The sequence below is a fragment of the Carcharhinus amblyrhynchos genome, chromosome 24 (assembly GCF_965287045.1).
Source record: "Carcharhinus amblyrhynchos chromosome 24, sCarAmb.v2.hapA, whole genome shotgun sequence".
NCBI lineage: Eukaryota > Metazoa > Chordata > Chondrichthyes > Carcharhiniformes > Carcharhinidae > Carcharhinus > Carcharhinus amblyrhynchos.
This window is the reverse complement of record NC_137347.1, coordinates 26,769,162-26,796,593: the sequence shown is the minus strand read 5'-3', so window position 1 is coordinate 26,796,593 and position 27,432 is coordinate 26,769,162. Positions and strand designations below refer to the sequence as shown.

At 45.6% G+C, this 27,432-nt stretch overlaps 1 protein-coding gene across 1 annotated transcript in view; it reads right to left on the bottom strand.

Moving 5' to 3' along the window:
• Window positions 1-27,432, bottom strand: part of LOC145358038 (transcription factor HIVEP3-like) — a 397,799-nt gene that overhangs the window by 294,267 nt on the left and 76,100 nt on the right. Inside the window, exon 2 of the mRNA XM_080211747.1 lies at window positions 20,335-20,452. The gene's annotated coding sequence lies outside the window, so the exon portion shown is untranslated. The remainder of the gene's footprint in view (window positions 1-20,334; window positions 20,453-27,432) is intronic.

Genomic DNA, 27,432 nt, shown 5'->3' with positions numbered 1-27,432 from the left:
ATCGACCTCTCTCAATTTACACTCGTTCCAGTAATAACATATTGCTACCAACGTGGATAACCTCATGTTTATTCACACTGTACTGCAACTGCTAATGAACCTCCTCTCAGTAGTTGCTGTAGATTCATTCCTAAATATTACAGGAGAAAAAATGCAGCAGAAATGAGTTGGGTTCAGACTCTGCTCTTGAATCTAAGGACATTGTCCAGGCTAACACTCCAGTGCAGGATGGAGGGTAGTGCTACACTGTCTGTGGTGCTGTCCTTCAGAGAAGACATGAAACCCAATCTACCTGCTCCTGTGGTTCAAGTGAATGGTAAGATTATGGCTGTAAGGAGCTTTAAGAAAGGAGCAGCATAAATGTAAGCTCTTTCTATCATTCCTCTTTTGAGTTGCATAGTGTAATCAGTCTTTGTATCTTATCTACATTCTCCACTGATTAACAGCCTGTCTCTGCAGGAAGACGTATGCTCTCTATGTTCCTTTCCTTGGTGTTTATCTAGCAGACTAACTAAGAATCCTTCAATGAAATAATTTTTTGATAAGATTGCATGCAGTAATCAGCAAGTCAGGCAAAAGGTTCCGCAGTGGTTAAATGGTGCTTTCTGAGCCCTCGCTGCATTTTGTCAGGAACCAGTCTTCAATTATGTGAATCATTGTTTAGAGTGCACCACAGCTGCAGACTGAGTTCCCAGCAAATCCCCAATTTGCTGCACAAAGTCCTTGGCCAGTGATGAGTGCCCAATGTTGGGCGAGGCAGGTTGAAGCTGGGTGGGTGGGCTGTGAGACCTGTGATGAGGAAGTGGTTTGTAATGGTGGCATGTTGGCTCCATTCCTGCTGCTATAGAACCTCTGCTGTTATCCCTGCTGTTATTCCTGGGCACGGCAGTCTTAGCCATACATGATGAGAGGTGAGCAGCAGGTGGATTGGTAAGGCCGTAGTGTAGAAGTAGGCTTGGTTTGCTGTCCACCTTCTCCTGAAGCTTTCTGGTTGCAATCTCCCTCCTTATGTGAGGGTGGAAGAGGTGGTGGTGGTGGTGGTGGTGGGGGGTAGGGGTTGGCGGCAGGATGTTGCTCAGGACTGAGAGCCGGGTGGAGCGGGGGGAGTTGATGGTGCACATTGTTGAATTAAATTGAGTATTTACAAGACTGGTGTGGAATGAGTTGCACCATACTGGTGCACAGCGCACTATAGTGGAGTGGACAGTACTAGAGCTGCGGTACTTCAGGTTTGAGCATCCACACCCCATGAAGAGCCAGCAAGTTTGCTGAGGAGGACTTTGGGTGTTGTGAAAAAAACTCAATGGGCAGAATTTTATAAGATGTTTTTGAAGAATCCAGCTGGCATGTAAAAGGGAGAGTTTCAGATCCACTTTTCAGGCAAGTTCTCACGCCCAAACATATGCATTCATTCTTTGAAAATATGAGCTAGACGATGTTTAGCCGTTAGAGACAGTAGGCAGGATCTAATTCACCAACCAGCAGCTCAGATCACAGCAACAAACTACACATGAGCAGGAAAATTGGGGCCCCCCTCTCCCCTGGGCCCGATACAGCCTCCTCTTCCCCCCACTATGGACATCGGAGACGCTCCCCCACATTACTGACGTTCTTATTCCCCCCACCCCTCCCCGAACCTTTTGCACATGGTTCCTCATCACCTCCCTGGTCCCAATGGCTGGCTGATATGACCCTCTCTCTCCCCTGCTCTCAGTCATTACAGAGGCACAAATCCCAACCACCTCCCCCAACTCCATCAGCACACCTACAGATACTGACTTGGCTTTCCCTCCATGGTAACAAAGCAAACGGCATTGAATTAAGTTGGAATGCTCTAACGGGTGTGTGACTTGCTCAAACTGCCTGCAGCTGATCTGCCCTAACAATGAAAAGCTCTGTAAAAACCCCCAAGGACGGACAGACAGGCAGTGCAGGAGCCTCCGTTTTCTTGCATGCAGATCTGTCCAGGTTGCTGGAGTCGGTAGTGGCCAGGCGGGACACCCTCTTTTCCCCAGCAGGATGCTATCCTGGAGGAAGGGATGGAAACCCATCCTAGGAGGTAGTGGCAGCATGCATTAGTGCCAGGAAACTGGCCAGGAGAAATAGAAAGCAGTGCTGCAAGAAACTGAATGACCTCATCCGGATAGCAAGGGTGAGTGTTTAATCTCATCCTGCATCTTCCTCCTAAATAACCCCCAGATTCCCCCACCCCCAGCACCCTGCGTGCTTTCAGCCCCTGACCCCCAAGCACCTCCCTTCTCCTCCCAGGAGTATCACAACCTTGCCCTCTGAGGGCCATCCTTTGATGCCCTGCAGGACTCGTGCCATCAGATTTTACATGGCTCCTTCTGTCCTCATAGGAGAAGAATGCCCATAATCGCTGAGAGAGGGTGAGGACAGGGGATGGTGTTCCTCACCCGCTTTGAGGAATGGGCGCTGGAGCTTGCGGGAGAGGAGGGGGTACAGACCATGAGCGACAGCATGGTCGAACTGAACCATAGAAGTGAGCACCTGCCAATTCTCCACTTGCTGGAAATACCTCGAGAAAGTTGCATGCAACCTAGATTCCTCTCTCTCCTTTGCACTTAACCTTGTGTCCCATGTTGCAGGAAAGGACCCCGACGCTCCAGGGCCACTTGACATTGCGGCACCCACTGCTCCTCCCACCCATCTTGCCCCGACAGCTCGGAAGACTCCTCGGAGGAAATAGGTGAAGGGATTTCCAAGGCCGCATCAGTTTTGTGTCAACTTCCATCCCAGAGACTCTCACATCATGAGTCAAGTTAGTGACGAGGCTTCTGGGTCACTCTCTGACACATACAACACATCTGCTAATGAACATTGGGTGGAGGTGGGAACATCCAAGGCCTCTGGCACACGGGTGCTGCCAGAGGCAAGGATTCAGCTGGCCCCAGGCTACACGCTGGGCCTCTGAGATCACTTCTCCTTCAACTGCTGAAGATGGAGCAACAGAGCCACAGAATGTAGGAGGGGCTGACAGCAACACCGGACCGAGCTGCAAGGCTGTTGGAGAAATAGCTATCAGGCAGACCAGCTATTGTCTGTCTTGCATGGTTCCCAAACCAATACTGTGAGGGTGGCGTCCGCGGTGGGAAGCCTGGAGCGGGAAATCCTCACCATGAGTGGTAGGTTCCAAGCGATGACCGAGTCATGGCAAGCCACAAAAATAACACCTTATTTTATGAAGTTGAAAAGAATTCAATACATTAGGGTGGAGAGAGCAGTCCAAATATTGGACTGCAGGTTGAAAGAAACAGCCTGCAGTCTCCTTGGACACCAAACTGTCCAGATTCCTTTTTCATTAGAGGACCCCATGCAACTACCAGAACAGCCCCAGCTGAGTTGTTCATGGGCAGGCAATTCCGCACCAGGTTGCACCTGATCTTCCCAAACCTGGAGGGGGAGTGGAAAAGCATCAAGAAACACAATGCTGAGCCAACAACAGCACCAAGTGGGAGACACATCTCAAGGTGGGTGAAAGAGTGTCATTAAAGAATGATGGGAATGGTTCTGCGTGGTTATATGGCATGGTTGACTCAACAATAGGACTGGGTTCCTACAAAGTCCGTGTGGGAGATACCATCCTACAAAAATGCCGAGACCACTTAAAAGCTGTTATGACCCAAGCCATGCCAGAACAATTTATACCCAGTACATTGGGAGCTTTGGAAGAAACTCTGGGACTTGCCGGCGCACGCTCTCCGTCTTCAGGGTTGGAAATGGATGTGGTGGACCTAACCTTCCCATCTTCCTTACTGTCTGATGAAGAGTGAACCTCGACGCTCGAGATCAAAGAGGTGAGCACTGCTACACTCCCCTTGCCTCCAACACAGAGTGGAGGAACCAGATCCGGTATTAAAACATCGCAAAGGCTCACAAAGCGAACAACCTGTCAAGGTTCCTCGGACATAGAGGGGGAAGGATATCATGGATTTTAACAGGGTCCACAAGGTGGACCCTGTTAAAATATGAGCTCCCTGACTGAGCCAGTTAACGCTGTCCAATCTGAGAGCCCTGCAGAGGTATATAAGTTAAAAAGTTAAAGTTTATTTATTTGTCAGAAGTAGGCTTACATGAACAGTGCAATGAAGTTACTGTGAAAATTCCCTAGTCACCACACTCTGGCGCCTATTTGGGTACACTGAGGGAAAATTTAGCATGGCTAATGCACCTAACCAGCATGTCTTTCAGACTACCGGAGCACCCAGAAGAAACCCATGCAGACATGGGGAGAATGTGCAAACTCCACACAGACAGTGACCCAAGCCGGGAATTGAACCCGGATCCCTGGCGCTGTGAGGCAGCAGTGCTAACCACTGTGCCACCGGTGGAATGTCGAGGTTACCGGCACTCGAGCTGTATAATCTGTACTGGGAAGTATCTGTCTGAGTATTACTAATTATTGTAAATAAATCTGGATTTGGTGAAGGGACACGAGCCTCATGGGAGTTATTTCAGACATCTTTACCAATCCACCGCTACTCAGACACAGGGAGAACGTGCAGACTCCGCACAGGCAGTGACCCAAGCAGGGAATCGAACCTGGGTCCCTCGCGCTTTGAGGCAGCTGTGCTCACCACTGTGACCCCGTTTCTCCAATCTGATCATCTCTTTTAATAAAGAAACAAGCCCAAAATATTAAGTTATCTTTCTCTTTCAGGTGCTAACAAATCTGATTAAAAAAAAACCCGGCTCTGACGAAGGGTCACCCAGACTTGAAACGTTATCTCTATTCGCTGTCCACAGATGCTGTCAGATCTTGTTTTTTCAGTTGATCTATTGTCCGGTTTCTCATTCTGATAAAGGATTTACACTCGAAACTTTATTGAAACATTATCCCATCTTTAACCTTTCAGATGCTGACAAGCTTTCCTTCACAATTTCAGCACTTCCTACTTTTTTTGCCCTTTCTTCCTCTATTCTGGCCATCTGGTTTAAAGCATATAACACAAGAACAAAAGGAACACTTTGAGTCATTATGCAGATATCTGGCTTGATATCATGTGGAAGCGTACAGAAAATCAAATGGCTGGCATTATAAACCACTTTGATATTTATGCTTATAATTGGCGCTAACATCTTTCACATGAAATTTCCATTCACTACTTGAATGAACTCATTATCCCGATTAACAAAGCAATTGATCTTTTAACATGTTGAAGAGAAGAGAAAGGATGTACATTTATATAGCACTTTTCATTGCCTCAAGAGCTCTCCAGCCAATAAACTACTCTTTGTGGAGTAATCAGTGCTGAAATGCATTCAGTTTACACACAGCAAGCTCCCACCATCAGAAATGTAATAATGACCAGAAAATCTATATCAGTGATGATGGCTGAGGGATAGATATTGGTCAGGACACCAGGAAAACTCCTCCTGTTTTTCTTCTTCAAAATAGTCATTGAGTATTAAGCTTATTTATTAATGTCACAAGTAGGCTTACATTAACACTGCATCGAAGTTATTGTGAAAATCCCCTAGTCGCCACACTCTGGGTACACTGAGGGAGAATTTAGCATGGCCAATGCACTTAACCAGCACGATTTTGAAGGGAACTGGAGAACCCCAAAGGGAACCCACGCAGACATCTTCTGGATCTACCCAAAAGAGAATTAAAATGTGAGGAATTTCAGATCAACAAGTGAATCTGAGTGTGTAGTTTGCGCACTCTCTGATAAGAAGGACATAGAATCAAGGAGAACAAGTCACGTTTATCTACTCACACGTTCCTGAAGAAATTCTGAAAGGAGACTCGAGAAGTGAAGGCCTTTTTACCTGATAGAGAGCTTCAAAATGAAGATGGCCAACAACAGGGTAAATAATAAATGCTGGAAAATCTCAGCAGGTCTGACAGCATCTGTGGAGAAAGAATATAGCGAATGGTTCAATGTTTCATCCAACCTTGAAACATTGGCTCTATTGCCTCTCCACAGATGCTGTCAGACCTGCTGAAATTTACAAACATTTTCTGTTTTGGCTTCAGATTCCAGCATCCACAGTGATTTGCTTTAAAAGGTAAATAGTGACGTATTGGTTCGCATTGGTCTGTGAGATGATAATGAGAGGGCCCAAATGCACTCAAGGAGTAGGGAGAAAAAGGGCTTCAAACAGAGGGTGGTTAGAATGTTTGAAATCTCTGCCCCAAAACAAATGTGGAAACAGAGACTGTTAAGTTTTTTCAAAGGGGAATTAGGTAGTTTCTTAAAGAAAATGCTGTAAAAGAAATTGGGGATTGCACAGGGGATGGGATGAGGCTAGAGTAGCTCATGTGAAGAATAACACTAGCCTTGAGTTAGTGGGCTGAAGTGGGCTATAAATATTGTACAACAGAATTCTAAATCTGATTTAGCAACACTGCTGCCTCTTAGTGCCAGGGACCCAGGTTCAATTCCACCCCTGGGGTGACTGTCTGTGTGGAATTTGCACTTTCTACCTGAGTGCTCTGGTTTCCTCCCAGACTCCAAAGATGTGCAGGTTAGGTGGATAGGACATGCTGAATTGCTCCTTAGTGTCCAAAAGATATGTAGGCTACGGAGATTAAGAGATTAGTAAGGTAATTTTTGGAGTTGTGGGGATGGGGCGGCGGGGAGGTGGTCGAGGTGTGGGGGAGATGCTTCGGTGGGAAGCTTTGTTGGAGAGTCAGTGCAGACTCAATTGGCCAAATGGCCTCCTTCTGCACTGTCATTTGATTAAAATTGTAAATAAGTCACCAAGGAAGATGTTTGAGGTAGACATAAAGAAAAGAGAAATGATCGAGGGATGTGGTAAATAGATGATTCCAGAGATCTCTATAGAAAGGAGTGGTTTTGTTTAAGACCTTTATTGCTTTCCTTACTGATCCACAGTGCATTAGTCAAATAGCACCTGACTTACAACTGCACACACTTGTAATCCAGCGTGACAAAACAGGATTTCACACAAGTAAGTTGTTAAAAAAAAACGAGTGATTTAGAGCATAACAGGATGTCGCTATTTATATGTTCCTTCACTGTACTCCCAGGAAACGCCGTGCCATAGCTAATGTATAGTAAGTAACCTTTCTGATTCCAGCCCTGCATCCCAACTCCTTCCACCTCCAGTCCACTGTGCATTTCCATTTCCTCTGCCATGGTGATGGAAACCTCAGTCAACTGTACCCTATAGCCTGTTAAAAGTTTTTAAGTTTTAAGTTTATTTATTAGTCACAAGTAAGACTTACATTAGCAATGCAATGAAGTTACTGTGAAACTCCCCTAGCCACCATACTCCGGCGCCTGTGCAAGTCAATGCACCTAACCAGCACGTCTTTCAGGCTGTCGAAGGAAAACGGAGCATCTGGAGGAAACCCACGCAGTCATGGGGAGAACGTGCAGACTCCACACAGACAGTGAGCCAAGCCGGGAATCAAACCTGGGTCCTTGGCGCTGTGAGGCAGCAGTGCTCACCACTGTGCCACCATGCTACCCTATTCTAGAACTCTTTTCCCAAATTCCTGTTCCATGCTGCGTTCCATTTCATGGTGAAAAGCTTCCTTAAGACTTAAGGGAATGGCATGGTGGCACAGTGGTCAGCACTTCTGCTTCACAGCACCAGGGACCTGGGTTTGATTCCACCCTTGGGTGACTGTGCCGAGTTTGCATGTTCTATCCATGTTTGCGTGGGTTTCCTCTGGGTGCTCTGGTTTCCTCCCACAGTTCAAAGATGTGCAGGTTATGTTGACTTATCTCCTAGTGTCAGAATGATTAGCAGGGTAAACGTGTGGGGTTCTGGGGTGGCATTGTTGTTGCTGCAGATTCGATGGGCTGAATGGCCTCCTTCTGCACTGTAGGGATTCTATGATTCTAAGACCGATCTTTCTGACCACTTCCACAACTCTTTCCCTATCCTTGCTCGGGTCTATAGGAGCAGCCTGTTCCTAGCCTAAACCAGGGGTGTTTCTTAAATGCAACATGTAGTTGAGTATTGTTCCCCCCTCCCCGCCCCCACTACACAAAGATATTTCCCGCATTGGAGCGTTCAAGGGGCAGGAACCAGCCTGCAACTAGACCCTGGTCAACTCAGGCTCCCCTTCATCCACAGCACATGTTTCTCCATCAAATAACTCATAAACTGATTTAACATGATTTCCCATTCATAAAGCCATGTTGACTCTTCCCAATTACCTTGAGTGTCTCTAAATGCCCAACTATATCCTCTTTAATGATAGACATAACACCTTCCAAGTGACAGATGTCAAGCTAACTGAGCTATAGTTTCCTCTTTTCTGCCTACCTCCCTTTTTGAATAGAGGAATTATATTCGCTACTTTCCAGTCTGACGGATCTTTTCCAGAATCTCTGGAGCTTTGGAAAATTAATACCAATGCATCTACAACCTCACTAACCACCTCTTTTGAGATCCTAGGATGAAGTCTATCAAGACCTGGAGATTTGTCAGGCCACAGCTCCATCACTTTTCTCAGAATTACTTCCCTAGTGGCTGCATGGGCGGCACAGTGGCACAGTGGTTAGCACTGCTGCCTCACAGCGCCAGGGACCCGGGTTCAATTCCGTCCTCGGGTCACTGAGTGTGTGGAGTTTGCACCTTCTCCACATGTCTGCATGGGTTTCCTCCGGGTGCTCCCACAGTCCAAAGATGTGCGGGTTAGCTTGATTGGCCATGCTCAATTAACCCTTAGTGTCAGGGGGATTAGCAGGGTAAATATGTGGAGTTACAGGAATAGAGTTCAGTGGGATTGTGATCTGTGCAGACTTGATGGGCCAAATGGCCTCCTTCTGCACTGTAGGGTTTTAACATTTTGTTTTATTCATTCATGGGACATGGGCATCGCTGGCTGGCCAGCATCTATTGCCCAATCCTCCTTGCCCGAGGGCAGCTGAGGGTTAACCACATAGCTGTGACTCTGGAGTCACATGGAGGGCAGACCAGGTAAGGATGGCAGGTTTCCTTCCCTAAAGGATATTAGTGAACGAGATGGGTTTTTCCAACAATCTACAATGATTTCATGGTCATCAGTAGATTCTTAATTTCAATTTTTTTTTACTTGAATCCAAATTCCACCATCCACTGTGGTGGGATTCGAACACAGTAAGAAGTCTCACAGCACCAGGTTAAAGTCCAACAGGTTTATTTGGTAGCAAACACCACTAGCTTTCGGGGCTTTTCCCCTTCGTCAGGTGAATGGGGAGAACTCCCCATTCACCTGACGAAGGGGAAAAGCCCCGAAAGCTAGTGGTGTTTGCTACCAAATAAACCTGTTGGACTTTAACCTGGTGCTGTGAGACTTCTTACTGTGTTTACCCCAGAGCCAATGCCGGCATCTCCACAGCGGGATTTGAACCCAGATCTCCAGAACTTTAGCTGATTTTCTGGATTAATAATTTAGCAGTAACACCACTAGGCCATTACCTCCCCCTACACTACCAAAATTGTGCCCCTGCTCTTTTAGGGACTGAGTTCCAGATATCACCCACTCTTTAAGAGTAATGTTTCCCTGCATCATTTCGAAATAGCGTGGCTTGAATTCTAAGGTTATGCCCCCGCCCCCCCACTCCAGATTCCTGCCCGCCCCCCCAAAACAAAGGAAACAGTTCATCTCTATCTGGCTGAAGAACTTTAATTAACTTAAATCAGCCTGAAAACTCCCAGGAGGGAGGAAAAACCCCTTTGGCAATAATTACTGGGACTTTTCTAAAGCCCAGTTCCATGTACTGTCAGTAGTCTCCCATCAGATCTTGACAGATGTTTTGCATTCATTAAAACACTTCTACGCTTGTTGAATTGGCACTGATTGCACCTTACAGCAGGCTTTTGGCTTTAACTGCTGTTGCTGTCTCTCGGGGGAGCGCTCAATGAAAACGTTACTTTTACGCTCCTGAAGTAATTCTTTCCTGTCTGCTTTCACTATTAGCATCTGGATTCTTTAGTTGAGACGTGTTCAGTAGTGTTACCGTAGTAACTGATTTTTGGACTCCGAAATATTGCAATCCCCGTCCAGCCAGACACTAATTTGCACGGGATGCACATCTTCCAAGGCACTCAGTTTCCCATTTAATCGACATACTGCACTAATAAAAACGTTGAATATAAAAGAAAAATAAAAGCTTGGCAATCCGTCTGGTCTAATCACATCGCTGAGAGTCACTGCAGAGCGCTGCAAGTGCACTTAATTATTACAAATTATTTTGGGGTACAGTAACGATTGGCTACGCTGACAAAACGCCCGCACTCAGAATCATAGAACCCTACAGTGCAGAAAGAGGCCTTTCGGCCCATCGAGTCTGCACCGAACACAATCCCACCCAGGCCCTACCCCCATACCATGCCTACTAATCCACGCATCCCTGGACACGAAGGGGCAATTTCTTAGCACGGCCAATCAACCTAACCCACACATCTTTGGACCGTGGGAGGAAACCGGAGTACCCGGAGGAAACCCACGCAGACACGGGGAGAATGTGCAAACTCTACACAGACAGTGACCCGAGCTGGGAATCGAACCCAGGACTCTGGAGCTGTGAAGCAGCAGTGCTAACCACTGTGCTACCGTGCCCCGCACTATGTTACCCGCACAGCAAGATCCCACGGATAACAATGAGATGAACAACCAATTACATCATCAAAATTCTGCAGATGCTGGAAGTCTCGCAATGAAAACAGCAGCAAGGCTGGAAATACTCAGTGGGGTCGGGCAGCATCTGTGGAGTTAACGGGGCTAAATTTTCTGGTCCCCACCCGCCACAGAGATAGGTGCGGGTGGGACAGATAGTTTGACACAGCAGCAAAAGGTCCGTTGACTTTGGGCAGGAATTTTCTGCCCAGCAGCAGGCATGTTTCAGCGCTGGAAGAAACAAGAGATTTAATATAATGTATGAGCAAGGACTGGGCCGGGGTGGTGGGGGGTGGAAAGAGAGATGGAAAGAAGAGTCAACAGGGAATGAGAACCAGAGTGAGGGGATCTAAAGCAATGAGGCTGACAATAGGGCATTAAAGGAGTAAAATATCGGTAGTTGTGGCAGAATCATTACCACCATCCGCTGGGTGGCACAGATACAAAATGTTTGGCTACAGCAAGGGTTCTTCTGGTATCCAAAAATCAACATATGTTCTATTTACCAGGCACTGCTACTTTTGGGACTTGGCTGCGCAGAAATTACCTGACACGTTTACCTACATAACAACAATGACGACACTTCAAAAGTAGCTCATTGATTGTGAGGCAATGGGACACGCTGCAGAGGGAGAATGTGCTACACAAATGTGTGTTCTTTCCTTAAATGTGAACTGAACACTCTCTTTAACCCGAGAGACCAGGTGACCTCCTGTTACTCACAGGTAGTCTGGGACATGAATTATATCCAGCACCAGAGACCTGAGTTCAATTCCCAGCTTGGGTCACTGTCTATGCAGAGTCTGCATGTTCTCCCTCTGAGTGGGTTTGCTCCGGTTTCCTCCCACAGTCCAAGACTGGCTGGTTAGCTGCATTGGCCATGTTAAATTCTCCCTCAGTGTACCCAAACAGGCGCCAGACTGTGGCGACTAGGGGATTTTCATAGTAACTTCTTTGCAGTGTTAATGTAAGCCAACTTGTGACACTAATAAATAAACTTATAACTGAAAGAGATATGATCTATGAAGACCAGAAATTAATGGGAAGTCAAGGCAACGCATGATCATTCCCTCCATTGGCTCATATTGTACTGGTTTGGTTACTTATCCACGCTGATTATACATGTTTAGTATTAAATTTGCTTGCCTCTCCTTAAGTTTTATCTTTTGTTATGCTGTCAATATTCAGGGAGTTTATACCTTTCATTTTCCTTCTGTTGTTTTGCTATTTCCATGTCTTTTTATTGCATAATTTCAAAACTTCTGATCCCATTGCTCCTCATGGCTTACTGTCATCTGCACATGTGACCTGGCCTATTCCCCAAGGGACACCAGCTGGGAGTTTCCTAACAGCTGCCAATCTGTAGAAATTCCCCTCGGTCATTAGTCTCTAATTGATCTTAGAATTACCCATTTACCCACTGGCAGTGTTTGACCAGTGACTTCAAGGAGGTAAGACATGTCCGTCTTTACAGCTGGATATGACCCATGTCCTAGACTACGTGTGAGTAACAGACCAGAGGTCACCTGGTCTCTCGGGTTAAAGAGAGTGTTCAGCTCACATTTAAGGAAAGAACACACATTTGTGTAGCACATTCTCCCTCTGCAGCATGTCCCACTGCCTCACAATCAATGAGCTACTTTTGAACTGTAGTCATTGTTGTTATGTAGGTAAACGTGTCAGATAATTTCTGCACAGCCAAGTCCCAAAAGTAGCAGTGACTGGTAAATATATATTGGTTTTTGGATAAAACTGATCAGGATTTGGGCGGCACGGTAGCACAGTGGTTAGCACTGCTGCTTCACAGCTCCAGGGTCCTGGGTTTGATTTCTGGCTTGGGTCACTGTCTGTGTGGAGTTTGCACATTCTCCTTGTGTCTGCGTGGGTTTCCTCCGGTTTCCTCCCACAGTCCAAAGATGTGCGGGTTAGGTTGATTGGCCATGATAAGAAATTGCCCCTTAGTGTCCAGGGATGCATAGGTTAGAGGGATTAGTGGGTATAATATGTAGAGATATGGGGGTAGGGCCTGGGTGGGATTGTGTTTGGTGCAGACTCGATGGGCCGAAGGGCCTCTTTCTGCACGGTAGGATTCTATGATACCAGAAAAACTATTGCGTAGCCAAACATTTTGTATCTGAGCAGGCAGCCAGAGCCTTGACTTAATGTCTCATCCAAAAGATGTTGGCTGTAATTCTTGGCCATTCATATCCCGCCACTGCTGCCAGTGAGAATGGAGAATTTGACGTTCAGCCGAATCTCCATTCACTGCAGCAGGACTGGAGAATCCCAGCCGCAGGGGAGGTTGGAGAATCCAACTCATTATCTCTAGCCACCCTCAGTGCTGCATTCCAACGGTAACCTGTGCTGGAGTGGGACTTGAACTCACAACCTTCAGCCTGAGGGCACTACCACTGAGTCAAAAAGTGTAACTGCGTGCTTTTTTCACAGTCACCAAACCTGGACTTCCATGTAATCTGATAGATACAGAATCCTACAGTGCAGAAGGAGGTCATTCAGCCCATCAAGTCTGCATTGACCACAATCCCACCCCCACAACCCCATGCATTCACCCTGCTAGGCCCCCTGACACTAGGGGGCAATGTAGCACGGCCAATCCACCTAATCGCACATCATTGGACTGTGTGTGGAAACCAGAGCACCTGGAGGAAACTCACGCAGACACAAGAAGAATGTACAAACTCCACACAAACAATGACCCAAGCTGCGAATTGAACCCAAGTCCCTGGCCCTATGAAGCAGCAGTGCTAACCTGTGTGCCACCGTGTCTGCAGACACAATAAGACGGTGATTTAAAGTCTTAAAAGATGCAGCACACATTGCAGAATGATGAGTGGGTGCTACCTTCAAAAAAATACTCAGCTGCAATCAGCAATAAGAGTTTGCAAAGTAGTTGCACTTCAATTTTTTCAGTCATAAAATTAAAATGAACTCAAATCTGGACTGGTTTCCAAGGCTGAGGAAAGTTCTTTTTAATAAAGAAGAACAGAAATGACGGAGAATAGCAAATGTACAAAGCAGCTGGTGGGAGCAAAATTCAGAGAAGAGGTCATCCAATGGACATATGGCTTAGCATCACTCATTCTGATGTTAGAACATCTGGATCTCTGACCTGCTGATGTGCACTGAAGAAATAGACTTACTGAGCGGCGTTTTATGTCAACGCAGGTGCAATGACGTTGTGTGCCGATGTGCTTCACAGAATCACGGTGGCACAGCGGTTAGCGCTGCTGTCTCACAGCGCCAGGAACCCGGCTTGGGTGAGTGTCTGCAGAGTCTGCACGTTCTCCAGGTGCTCCGGTTTCCTCCCATAATCTAAAAGGCATGCTGGTTAGATGCATTGGCCAAGCTAAGTTCTCCCTCAGTGTACCCAAACAGGCGCCAGAGTGTGGCGACTAGGGGATTTTCACAGTAACTTTGTTGCAGTGTTAATGAAAGCCTACTTGTGGCACTAATATGTAAACATAAAATCATACCTGTGTATATATTTACATCTCCTGCCACTCTTCACCAAACCCTATCTGCATCTCAATCTACCCCTTTTGCTCTCATGTTTATCTAGCTTCCTTTTAAATGCATCTGGCATTTGCCTCAGCTACTCCTTCTAACTGTTAGGGAGGCTGAGCCACTGGACTAGTAATCTAGTAACCTAGAGACCCATGGCAATACTCTAAAGATCTGGGTTCGAAACCCATCCTGGCAGATGATGAAATTTGAATTCAATAAAAATCTGGAATAAAAAGTCCAATGATGACCATTTTTGAGACTGGACTCGTTGGGCTGAAGATCCTATCCACGCGGTAACTTCCGTGTAACTTTATCGAACACAAGGGGCTGTGGCTGAATGGTCTACTTTCCAAAACATTGTGGAGCCTTCCGTAGACACAGTTGAAACAACACTACCCCAGAAATGGGGGAAAGTTTACACTACAGCTGCACTAACTCTCACAACACATAGATAACGAGGGGAGCAAATACCGCAAAGCTTAAAACGAAAATAGAAACAGCCAGAAATACACAGTTAGTCCATTTGCGGTTGAACAGAGTAAAGGACAGCTTGATACTTCAGGTGAAGATTCTGCTCGGAAACCTCTGTCGGCTAAACCATGTTGGAGTACAAGGCGAGCTCCCCCCAGTGCCCAGCTTCACAGTTAGCAACGTTGTCGCCACTAGCTCGGCCAGCATTTTTATTGTCTATCCCTAATTGCTGCACAGTGGCACCATGGTTAGCGTTGCTGTCTCTCAGTGCCAGGGACCCATGTTCGATTCTTGCTTAGTTATGCGGGGATTGCATACTCTTTTCATGGGTTTCCTTCAGGTGCTCTGGTTTCCTCCCACAGTACAAAGATGTGCAGGTTAGGTCGACGTGGTCATGCTGAATGGTCCCTTAGTGTCCCGAGATGTGTTGGTTAGGTGGTTTAGACACGGTAAATATATGAGGTAATGGTGATAGAGTGGGCCTCGGTAAGAAACTTTGTCAGAGAGTCGATGCAAACTCAATGGGAAGAAAGGCCTCCTTCAGCACGGAATGGATTCTATGAGGAAAATTCCCTAATCCCAAAAATGAGCCCTTGATTGTGAGCATTTGCAGATTTTTCAACTGTAGAGGCAAGCCCAATGCCACTGTTACTCAATGTGTACATTCACCCATGGCAACTATTCCGTCACCATCTTGCCAATGTAAGTCATATAACAGTGATAAGGAATGAGGAAACCAACAAATCAAAAGAACCAATTTTATCAAGTGAGACCAAGAAGAAAGCCAATGGACAAGATTTCCATATATAACCACATATATTTTAAACATCAAACTAAAATCAACATAAATTCAATATAAACTATGTATCACACATTAAATTGCAGGAACAACCAAAGATAGATCTTACAGATTTACTGGGAAGTCCACTCAGCATATATATGTCACCGATTTCAACCACAAAGTCTTTCAAAGCTCTAAACTTCTTCAGTAGAATTGCAGTTTCTTTTCTTCGAGGACTTAGCCACCGATTCTCATCCAACAACAGTTCCCAACCAATCCGTGTTCCACAGATATGGCCTTCACTAATATGGCGCATTTCTGCAGAACCTTCTCATCTCTGCTCATGACAGTCATGTTGGTTTAGTTCCACCAATTTTACCTTTATCCAAACCCTCAGTTAAAATCCTGTGTACTGAATGGTCAGTAAGTTAAAACTTAGAATGTACAGCATGGAGACAGGCCCTTCAGGCCAAACTGGTCCATGCCAACTAAAAAGTCCATCTAAGCTAACTTCATTTGCCTGCATTTGGCCCCTACCCTCTAAACCTTTCCTAACCTTGTATCTGTCCAAATGCCTTTTAAATGTTGTCAATGTCCCTGCCTCAACCACTTCCTTCGGCAGCTCACTCCACATATGTACCACCCTCTGTGTAAAAAAGTTGCTCCTCAGATTCCCATTAATTCTTTCCCCTCTTAACTTCAACCTATGCCCTCTAGTAGTCGGTTTCCCAACCCTGGAAAAAGACTGAGTACATTCACCCTATCCAGGCCTCTCATAATCTTATACACCTCTATAAGATCACCTCTCAGCCCCCTACGCTGCAAAGAATAAAGTCCTAGCCATTCCAATCTCTCCCTATAACTCAGTCACTTGAGTCCTGGCAACATCCTTGAGATCTTTTCTGCACTCTCTCCAGTTTAATAACATCTTTCCTTTCGCAAGGCGATCAAAGCTGAACACAATATTCCAGGCGTGGCCTCACCAATGTCCTGTACAACTGCAACGTAACTTCCCAACTTCTATATTCAATAATAACATAAGAACATAAGAACTAGGAGCAGGAGTAGGCCATGTGGCCCCTCGAGCTTGTTCCACCATTCAATAAGATCATGGATGATCTTTTGTGGACTCAGTTCCACCTATCCGCTCACCATAACCCTTAATTCCTTTACTTCAAAAATGTATCAAACTTTGCCTTAAAAACATTCAATGAGGTAGCCTCAACTGCTTCACTGGGCAGGGAATTCCACAGATTCACAACCCTTTGTGTGAAGAAGTTCCTCCTCAACTCAGTCCTAAATCTGCTTCTCCTTATTTTGAGGCCATGCCCCCTAGTTCTGGTTTCACCTGCCAGTGGAAACAATGTCCCTGCTTCTATCTTATCTATTCCTTTCATAATCTTATAAGATCTCCTCTCATTTTTCTGAATTCCAATGAGTATAGCTCCAGTCTACTCAGTCTCGCCTCAAAAGCCAACCCTCTTAACTCCGGAATCAACCTACTTAATCTCCTCTGCACCCCCTCCAGTGCCAGTATATCCTTTCTCAAGTAAGGAGACCAAAACTGTGCACAGTACTCCAGGTGCGGCCTCGCCAGCACCTTATACAGCTGCAATATAATCTCGCTGTTTTTAACCTCTATCCCTCTAGCAATGAAGGACAAAATTTCCATTTGCCTTCTTAATTACCTGCTGTACCTGCAAACCAACTCCTTGAGACTCCTGCACAAGGACACCCAGGTCCCTCTGCACAGCAGCATGCTGCAATTTTTTATCATTTAAATAATAGTCCATTTTCCTATTATTCCTACCAAAAATGGATGACCTCACATTTACCAACATTGTACTCCATCTGCCAGACCCTCGCCCACTCACTTAGATTATCTATACTTCTTTGCAGACTTTCACTTTGCTCTTCCACTCACTTAGATTATCTATATTTCTTTGCAGACTTTCACTTTGCTCTTCCACTCACTTAGATTATCTATATTTCTTTGCAGACTTTCAGCATCCTCTGCACACTTTGCTCTTCCACCCATCTTAGTGTCATTTGTGAATTTTGACACACTACACTTGATCCCCAACTCCAAATCATCTATGTAAATCTTAAACAATTGCGATCCCAACACTTATCCCTGAGGCACACCAATAGTCACTGATCACCAACCAGAAAAAACACCCATTTATCCTCCACTCTTTGCTTTCTGTTAGTTAACCAATTCTCTATCCATGCTAATACATTACCCATAACACCTTGCACCTTTACATTATGTAGCAGTCTTTGGTGCGGCACCTTGTCAAATGCCTTCTGGAAATCCAGATACACCACATCCACAGGTTCCCCATTGTCCACTGCACATGTAACGTTCTCAAAGAATTCCACCAAATTAGTCAAACATGACCTGCCCTTCATGAATCTAATGCCCTGACTGATGAAGGCCAGCGTGCCAAAAGCCTTCTTCACTGCTGTCAGAGTTATTTAAATAATAACTGAAGCAACAGCAGTGACCTTACTTTTTTTTTTACCTCTGCTCCCAATGAACTCTCCCGTTTAGCAGCTACCTGTTCCCTCAACACCACGCCCCCCCGACCACCACCCCCCCACCCCCCGCCGTAGCCACACCTCCTCAGAATTAAAGATTGGGTGATCCAGGATTCAGGGCCGGATAAGAGGCAGGATTTGCAATGAGACTCGCTGCTATGGTCTCAAACATGATGGAAAGCGGGAATGGTATCCAGCCCCAGATGAGCGCACACCGATCCAGAAATGGAGCCAGTCCCTTTCCTCATCCCCTGCTCTAAGATTTTTGGGCACCTCTGAAGATTCCATCCTCACCTCCCTCGCCCAGGAAGCCATCTTCCGCTGGGTCAATGGCACTGGCCCACGCTCCCATTCAGGCTCTGTGAACTGTAGATTCCATCATATCAGGCCACTTTCCTCCTCCCGGCCTTTGTTCCCTGCTTTGACTAAGATCTACAGAAAGTGCTGGAAAATCTCAACAGGTCTAGCAGCCTCTGTGGAGAGTGAATGGAGCTAATGTTTCAAATCTGGATGAATCTTCACCAGGGCTGATCCGAACATGTGAAGGGGGCTGAGGGCAGGGCCACTGATGGGGAGGGGTTGGCCTCACTGATGCATGTGAGGGAGGTGGAGGGGGGGGGAAGTGATATCTGTGAGGGGCCAGAGTACCTCGATGTTTGCGTAGTGGAGGTGGGGAAGTTGCCTTGATACTTGCAGGAATCCTGGCTTTGCTAACATGTTTAGGCCCCACCATTCCAGTTGGCTGTGTGATCCTCAGCAGCACTTTGAAATCGCACAGGGTGCTGATTAATCAAGTGAAAAATGGTGTCTGGGAAGCCAGCGAGCTTCACACACCTTTTCTCACCTGATCCAGCACTCTGAAAAATTCCACCCACTCACACTGTGTATTCTACCAAAACCTTTTACAAGTTTGAAGATCTCAATTCGGTCACCCCTTGGCCTTTGCTTTGGAAGAAAAGAGACCCATTCTGTTTACACTTCACTGATAGATAAAGCTACCAATGTTGGTGACATGCTTGAAGACTTTTTTTGCATCTTCTCCTGTGTCTAGGTATCATTATTTATAATAATGACCAGAAATTATGGATGGAACAGTGGACAGCACTGTCGCTTCACAGCGCCAGGGACCCGGCTTCGATTCCCAGCTTGCGTCACTGTCTGTGCGAAGTATGCACATTTTCCCCATATCAGTTTCCTTTGGGTGCTCTGGTTTCCTCCCGCAGTTCAAAGATTTGTGGTTTATGGAGGCCAGGTCATTGAATGTCTTTAAAAGAGATAGATAAGTTCTTGATTAATAAGGGATATCAGGGGTTATGGAGAAAAGGCAGGAGAATGGGGATGAGAAAAATATCAGCCATGATTGAATAGCAGAGCAGATTTAATGGGCCGAGTGGCCTAATTCTGCTCCTATGTCTTATGGTCTCGTGGGTTAGGTGGATTGGCCATGCTACATTGCCCCTTAATGTTGGGGAACTAGGGTAAATGCATGGGGTTGTGGGGATAGGGTCTATGTGGAATTCTAGGGATAGGACCTACATGAAATTGTGGGGATAGGGCCTACATGAAATTGTGGGGATAGGGTCTAACATGGAATTGTGGGGATAGGGTCTAACATGGAATTGTGGGGATAGGGTCTAACATGGAATTGTGGGGATAGGGTCTAACATGGAATTGTGGGGATAGGGTCTAACATGGAATTGTGGTCAATGCAGATTCAATCCCCATATCCCCATAACCCCGTATATTTACCCCTCTAATCCCCTAACCTACACATCTAAGGACACCAAGTGCCAATTTAGCATGGCTAATCCACCTAACCTGCACATCTTTGGACTGTGGGAGAAAACCGGATTACCCAGAGGAAACCCACACAGAGAACACGCAAACTCCACACAGTTACCCAAGGCTAGAATTGAACCTGAGTCCTTGGCACTTTGAGACAGCAATTCTAACCACTGTGCCGCTCTGCTACCCCATCTTTCTAACATCAGTGATAGGCCAAATGATCCATAGATCCCAGATATGTTCTATCCCCTTCATTAAGTATAAGCTGGCTGTTACCAATCCTAAAGACTGCAATCAAATCACCCCTTAGGTATTTACATTTCATGGGGATATAAATCTAGTTTATCTAATTCTTCCTCATAATTTAACCCTTGGTGCCCTGTCATTAATGTGAATCTGCATTGCATTCCTCAGGCCAACAAATCCTTTCTAATGATGCAGTGCCCAATTATTCATGATACTGCAGAGGTGGTCCAACTTTGTACCGTTGGATCAAAACTTCATCCCCTTTATATTTGAGGAGCTTGGCCCTCTTCAATGCAACAGTCTCAGATTAGGCTCACAGTTGACCAGTTATGAACATAAATACAATCTGTGAATAAACCCTGTAATAATGCCTTACTTGTCAAAGCTGTTGTCCTTTGGGCTGATGTCACAGTAGCCACCAATCAATTGAGTCCCAGATCATTCATTCCTCTTCAATCTCACAGTTTGTATTGAGTTAGTAGCCCTTGTGAGAACTGCAAAAAAAGGGAAGAGATGTTTTAAAAAATAAATAAATGTTTTTTACATTGTATTAAAAATCAAGTCCAGCAATGCAGCGCCATTCTGATGCAGCTGGCTGGAACATCCACTTAACACACCAATCTTGGCTTTGCACCCACAATTTTGATTTGAATTTGAAGCAAGAGAGAGTCCATTTGACCCCTTGCACCATGATCCCACATTTGCATTTGTCCCACTTGCCGGAAGTGTTGTCCAGGAAAACAAAGAACAAAGAAAATTACAGCACAGGAACAGGCCCTTTGGCCCTCAAAGCCCATGCCAATCATGATGCCCTATTTAAACTACAAAAAAACTTCTGCCCTTATTCAGTCTGTACCCTCTTCTCCCTCCCTATTCATGTACCCATCCAGATGCTTTGTAAGTGTTGCTAACATGCCTGCTTCCACCACCTCCTCTGGCAGCGCCTTCCAGGCACCCACCAATCTCTGTGTGAAAAATTTCCCCCACACATCTCCCTTAAACTTACCCCCTCTCACCTTGAACTGTGCCCCCTTGTAATTGACACTTACACCTGGCCTCTGACTATCCATCCTGTCAACGCCTCTCATCATTTTATAGACCTCTATCTGGTCTCCCCTCAGCCTCCATCTTTCTCTGAGACTATGTATTAATTCCAGGACACTCCAAGACTAGCAGAAGGTTGACAAACACACTCCCAGTTGAAGATGCCGATGGATCTGTTGGGAGGCCTAGTGAGAGTAGGGGTTGGTGTTGAGTTGCTGGGAAGTCCCTCCCTTTGAACTTATCAGGCCACTCAGCCTGTACTCAACCTGTGTCAGCTATGGCTCACTGATAGCCAATTCACCTCTGAATCAGGAGGTTAGGTCAAGTCCCCCTTCACAGACTGGAATACAAAAAATAGGACTGATACTCCCACTGTCAGTATTGAAAGGGTGCTACACTGTTGGGGGCGCTGTCTTTCTGAGATGTTAAACCAAGGCCCCTTCTTCCCATTTAATGTGTGTGATGGAACATTTCAGTGGGAATTCTCCTTCTGTCCCAGACATTCTTTATTCCTCAACAAGCATCATTAAAAACATTTTATCTGTCCATTATCACACTGCAGTTTGTTGGACCTTGCTGTATGCCAGTTAGCTGCTGTTGTTTCTACATTATAACAACACCTACATCCCAAACGTATGTCATTCAATGTAAACTACTTTGGAACATCCTGAGATGGCCTATGACGCGATATAAATGCAAGTTTTTCTTTTACTCACCCCCTCAAGTCTCTGGCAGCTCCCGACCGGAAATACAGGGTACAAAACTCACAAATGGGATGTTTTATCAAGGTAACATTGCATAAAATACTTTGAATACCCAAAGGGCATCTTCTTAATGCAGACATTTAGCGTGTGTTCCAGTTATTGAGAAGGCCTGGCTCAAAACAGCAATCTAACTGTTCACATCACCAAATATTAGCTTGTGCAATGTGCTTGTGTACTTTGGCATTATTCCCTGCTTCCTGTCCTTTGATTCCTCAATTCTGCTCTAACCCTTTCCCCTGTGCCGACTGAAGATTAAATTGAAATGACAGAACAAGTGCCGTGAATCCTCCCTCCGATGCAATCTGCGTGGCCACACATTTACAAGTTCCACTATCACATGGCGTGCAAGGTTTTAGACAGAGCTATAATAAACACACTGCATTGGAAAAGAGTAAAGATGGCATTTCTGCCTAAGGCTCTCTCCTCAGACTCTTCACCTGTTGCATTTGACAGATGTTAACAGTCCTGGAATCAGCGAATCACAGTATCCCTACAGCACAGAAAGAGGCCATTCGGCCCATCGAGGCTGCACCGGCAAAATCCCACCAGGCCCTATCCCTGTAATCCCACATATTTACCCTGCTAATCCCTCTGACATGAAGGGGCAATTTCGCATGGCCAATCGACCTAATCTGCACATCTTTGGAGTGTGGGAGGAAACCGGAGCACCCGGAGGAAACCCATGCAGACACAGGGAGAACGTGCAAACTCCACACAATCACCCGAGGCCGGAATTGAACCCAGATCCCTGGTGCTGTGAGGCGGCAGTGCTAACCACTGTGTCACGGTGCCCTCAGTCCTGCTGGTAACCTTTAACATTTGCCATTTTCTAAAATAGCACTGCGTATTAGGCCTGCTACAGGGGGCATTTACACAGTCACTTGCGCAATAGTCCAACCTTTTCATCAAATCTAAGACAACAGTTGATATCAAGCAGAAAGTTGGGGATTCAAGTCCTGTTATCGAGGTCAACTCACAAAATCTAGGTCGCTACTTTCATTGCAGTGCTACAGGAGTGGGTGGCGTGGTGGCACAGTGGTTAGCACTGCTGCCTCACAGCACCAGGGACCTGGGTTCAATTCCAGCCTCAGGTCACTGTCTGTGTGGAGTTTGCACATTCTCCCTGTGTCTGTGTGGGTTTCCTCCAGGTGCTCCACAGTCCAAAGATGTGCAGGTTAGGTTGATTAGCCATGCTAAATTGTCTCATAGTGTCACGGGGACTAGCAGAGTAAATAAGTGAGATCAAGGGGATAGGGTATGGGTGAGCTTGTGGTCATTGCAGACGAGATGGGCTGCATGGCCTCCTTCTGCACTGTAGGCATTCTAAGATATCACTGGTTCTGTCTTTCACACGGCACATTAAAGAGAGGCCACTGCTCTCTTCTTTGGTAGATGTAAAAGATTCTCTGGGGATACAGTTCACCAGGTATTCCTGAACAATATTAATCTCACAAATCAGCATCATTGAGTTGTGAGTCTTTAGAACTCTCTTCCTTAAAAGGCAGTGGAAGCAGAGTCTTTGAATATTTTTAAGACAGAGGTGGATAGATTCTTGGTAGGCAAGAGAGTGATAGGTTATGAGGGTCCGTGGAGTGTAAACTTGAGGTCATTATCAGATCAGCCATTGATCTTATTAAATGGTGGAGCAGTCTCGAGGGGCTGAATAGTTCACTCCTCCCCTTGTTTGTTTGTTCTCATTAAAAAATGATCTGGCCAGCATCACATTGTTATTTGGGGTACTTTGTTGTGCAGAAATGTTTTTGAAGATTAAGTTTATTTATTGGTGTCACAAGTAGGCTTACATTAACATTGCAATGAAGTTGCTGTGAAAATCCCCTAGTTGCCACAGTCCGGCGCCTGTCCAGGTACACTGAGGGAGAGTTTAGCATGACCAATGGACCTAACCAGCACATCTTTCAGAATATGGGAGGAAACTCATACATACACGGGCAGAATGTGCAGACTCCACACAGACAGTGTCCCAAGCCAGGAATCGAACCCGGGTCCCCGGCGCTGTGAGGCAGCAGTGCTGACCACTGTGCCACCGTTCCCCCCTTATTGGCTTCCTTGCTTCCTAAACCTACATTTCAAAAGCATGACTATAAAGCACTTTGTCATAACCTGAGATTGTGAGAGATGTTCTGTAAACCCAAGGCTCTTCCATTCTTCCTCCTTTGCTTCTTCTCAGCTGAAAGAACCACATTCTATAAATCCCTTCCTCCTCCACTGCAACCTCATGGAATTGAAATTCTGAACAGACCATTCCTCCAACAATCTATTGCCATTCACACCCCAAACCTTACATCACCTTTAGACTTCCTTCACCTTCTCTCTGACTTAGTCCAATTTTGCTGGTAACTTTTAGATCTTTGTCTACAATTTACAATTTAAAAAAAAAATGACACTTCCATCAAACTTTCTTTACACTATTATAATTAATAGCTAAGAATTAATTTCAAAAGCTCACATTTTCCAAGAATACTCCAGCTGTATTGATGTCAATGGGAGGAGATAACTTGCAGGGAACCAACTGTTTCAATGCATGAAACCCAACACTTACAATGTAAAATTATACAGAATCATAGAATCCCTATAGAGCAGAAGGAGGCCATTTGGCCCATCAAATCTACACCAGCTCTTTGAAAGAACATTGCACTCAACCCCTCCCCAAGCCTGTGCATTTAGCATAATTAATCCCTCTAACCTACACATCTTTGGGCACTGAGGGGCAATTTAATATAGCCAATCCATCTAACCCACACATCCTTGGACTGTGGAAGGAAACCAGAGCTCCAGGAGGAAACCCACACAGGCCAGGAAGGATATGCCAACTCCACACAGATAGTCACCCAAGGCTGGAATTGAACCCGGGTCCATAGTGCTGCGAGGCAGCAGTGCAACCACTGTGCCACAGTGCCACCTCAAAACAGTCCACTCATTTCAACTGGTCCATACCAGTATTCATGCTCCATTCGAGATAGAATCATAGAACCCTACAGTGCAGAAAGAGGCCCTTCAGCCCATCGAGGCTGCACCGAACACAGTCCCACCCAGGCCTTCTCTCCATATCCCTACATATTATACCCACTAATCCCTCTAACCTACATATCCCTGGGCACTAAGGGGCAATTTCTTAGCATGGCCAATCAACCTAACCTGCACATCTTTGGACTATGGGAGGAAACCAGAGTATCCAGAGGAAACCCACGCAGACACGAGGAGAATGTGCAAACTCCACACAGACAGTGACCTCAGCTGGGAATCGAACTGGGAATTCAATATTCCTTCCGCCGCATTTTGTTAATGCTATTTGCCTGACCAAATCGATGTGGCAGTCCACATTCTCATCACTCGCTGGACAAAGACATTTCTCCTGAAATCCCTACTGGATTGATTGATAACTACCTTATATTTCTAGCCTCGAGTTTTGGACTCCCCCCACAAGTGGGAACATGTTCTCTCTAGCCATCCTATCAAATCCCCTCTTAATTTTATAGAGTTTGATGCGGTCACACCTCAATCTTCTCTTCTCTTGCAAAAAGTTGGGGTTTTGATTGTGGCATGTCTCCCTGATCTCTGTGTGTAAGGTGAATGCAGCAGGATAGAGAGATGGCCTCACTGCAGCAGCCTTTTAAATAAGTTCCTTTGCTAAAACACACATGTTCTCCCCAAGCAACCTTGCCAGTCTGTTCAAATACTTCCTTCAGCCTTGTTTCAGCACATGGAGCCATGGGCAACACCATCCCAAAGTGTTCAATAGTTTGTGGATAGTGTAGAAGATTGTCAAAGGATATAGCTGGACAGAGATCAGCTGCAGATATGGGGCAGAGAAATGGCAGATGGAGTTCAATCCAGGTCAGTGTAAGGTGCTGCGCTTTGGGAGATCAAATGTTAAGGATAAGTATACAGTTAATGGCAGGACCCTGAACAGCGGGATTATGGGGTTCAAGTGTACAGCTCCCTGACAGTGGGCACACAAGTAGATAGGGTGGTAAAGAAGGTATATGGCATGCTTGCCTTTGTTGGTCGGGGCATTGATACAAGAGTCAGGATACCATGTTGCAGCTTTATAAAACTTTGGTTATGTCGCACTTTCGACTATTGCATTCAGTTGTGGTTGCCACATTACAGGAAGGATGTGGAGGCTCTGGAGAGGGTGTAGAACAAGTTTACCAGGATGCTGCTTGGACTAAAGGATATGAGCTATAAGGAGAGGCTGGACAAACTAGCGTTGTTTTCTCTGGAGTGGCAGGGGCTGAGGGGAGAGCTGATAGAAGTCTACAAAATAATAAGAGGCATAGATAGGGTTGACAGTCAAAATCTTTTTTTCTCAGAGTTGAAATACTAGGGGGCATGCACTTAAAGGTGAGAGGGGGAAAGTTCAAAGGAGATGTGAGGGGCAAGTTTTTTACACAGAGAGTGGTAGGTGTCTGAAATGCGCTGCTAGGGGTGATGGTGCAGGCAGATACGATAAGGGGCTTTTAGATAAGCACAGGAATATGCAAGGAATAGAGGGATATGGACCAAGGGCAGAAGGGATTAGTTTAATTTGGTGTCATGTTCGGCATAATATTGTGGGCCAAAGGGCCTGTTCCTGTGCTGTACTGTTCTATGTTCTAGGCTGGTTGATTTTTGTTTTGTTTGTTTGAAATGTCTGGCTCTGGGATTAACAGGTCCATGCTGTCAATTTAAATAAAACACAAAAATGGTTCAGAGTGGTTCAATTGGTCCATGTCCTGAACTGAATGTCCTTCATTTTTAAACTGGTCAGATCTTAAGGGAATCTGTGACCTCTGAGGAACTCAAAGTCACAAACTGCCGTCTGTTGGTCACATTTCTATATTTGCTGACTGTTATTCCTGTCACATTTTACTAATATGCGTCTTTTGCAATGAAACCACAATTTTCCTTTGGGTAGCACAAGTTGTGTTTCTGGTAGCCAGGGCAGGGGGAATTCTCAAAAATGTGTCAATATTTACACGAGGGACCCCAGAAGCATGAAAAAAATACTTGTGAGGATCCCAGGGAATGTGCCAACGTTTACAGAGGACTCTGGGAGAGAAATTTGATAAACACTCATTCACAGAACAGGAAGTAGGAATGTGACTAAACGTAGAGTGGACGGAGCACGCTTTGAGGAGGCCTCAGGAAAAGGGTAAGTGACAAAGCAAAGAGACATGGCAAGAATTCCAGACTGGGAGAGCTTAATGTGTGGATACTGTTGCAAATAGGGGAGGGAGAGACATGAATAATAGACCAATGCCAGAGAAACAAAGGGGTGCGAGATGCTAAAGCTGAAGGATTGTCAAGGCAGAGTTGACGAAATTTAAAGACAGGTACAAGTACAGTACCGCCCACACTCTGATGTAAGAATGTGCATGACCCAGAGCTAGGGTCAGTTTAACACTGACACTCTAACACTCCCAACATATCCCTCTGATACTTTCTCCCTCACCTGCTTTCATTGCTTCCCTTAAATGCCTCCACGCTATTTGTTGGTCAGTCTAGGGACAGACACAGATGTGTAAAGATCTAGGATGCAGACAGATCCATATCTGTAGCCTCGACTGTGTGATATATAGTTACCAACTGTTAATAAAGACTTGTTGTTAAATGTACTCAAAATTACAAAGACTTCTAATGTGCGTTAGGGAAGGAAATCTGCT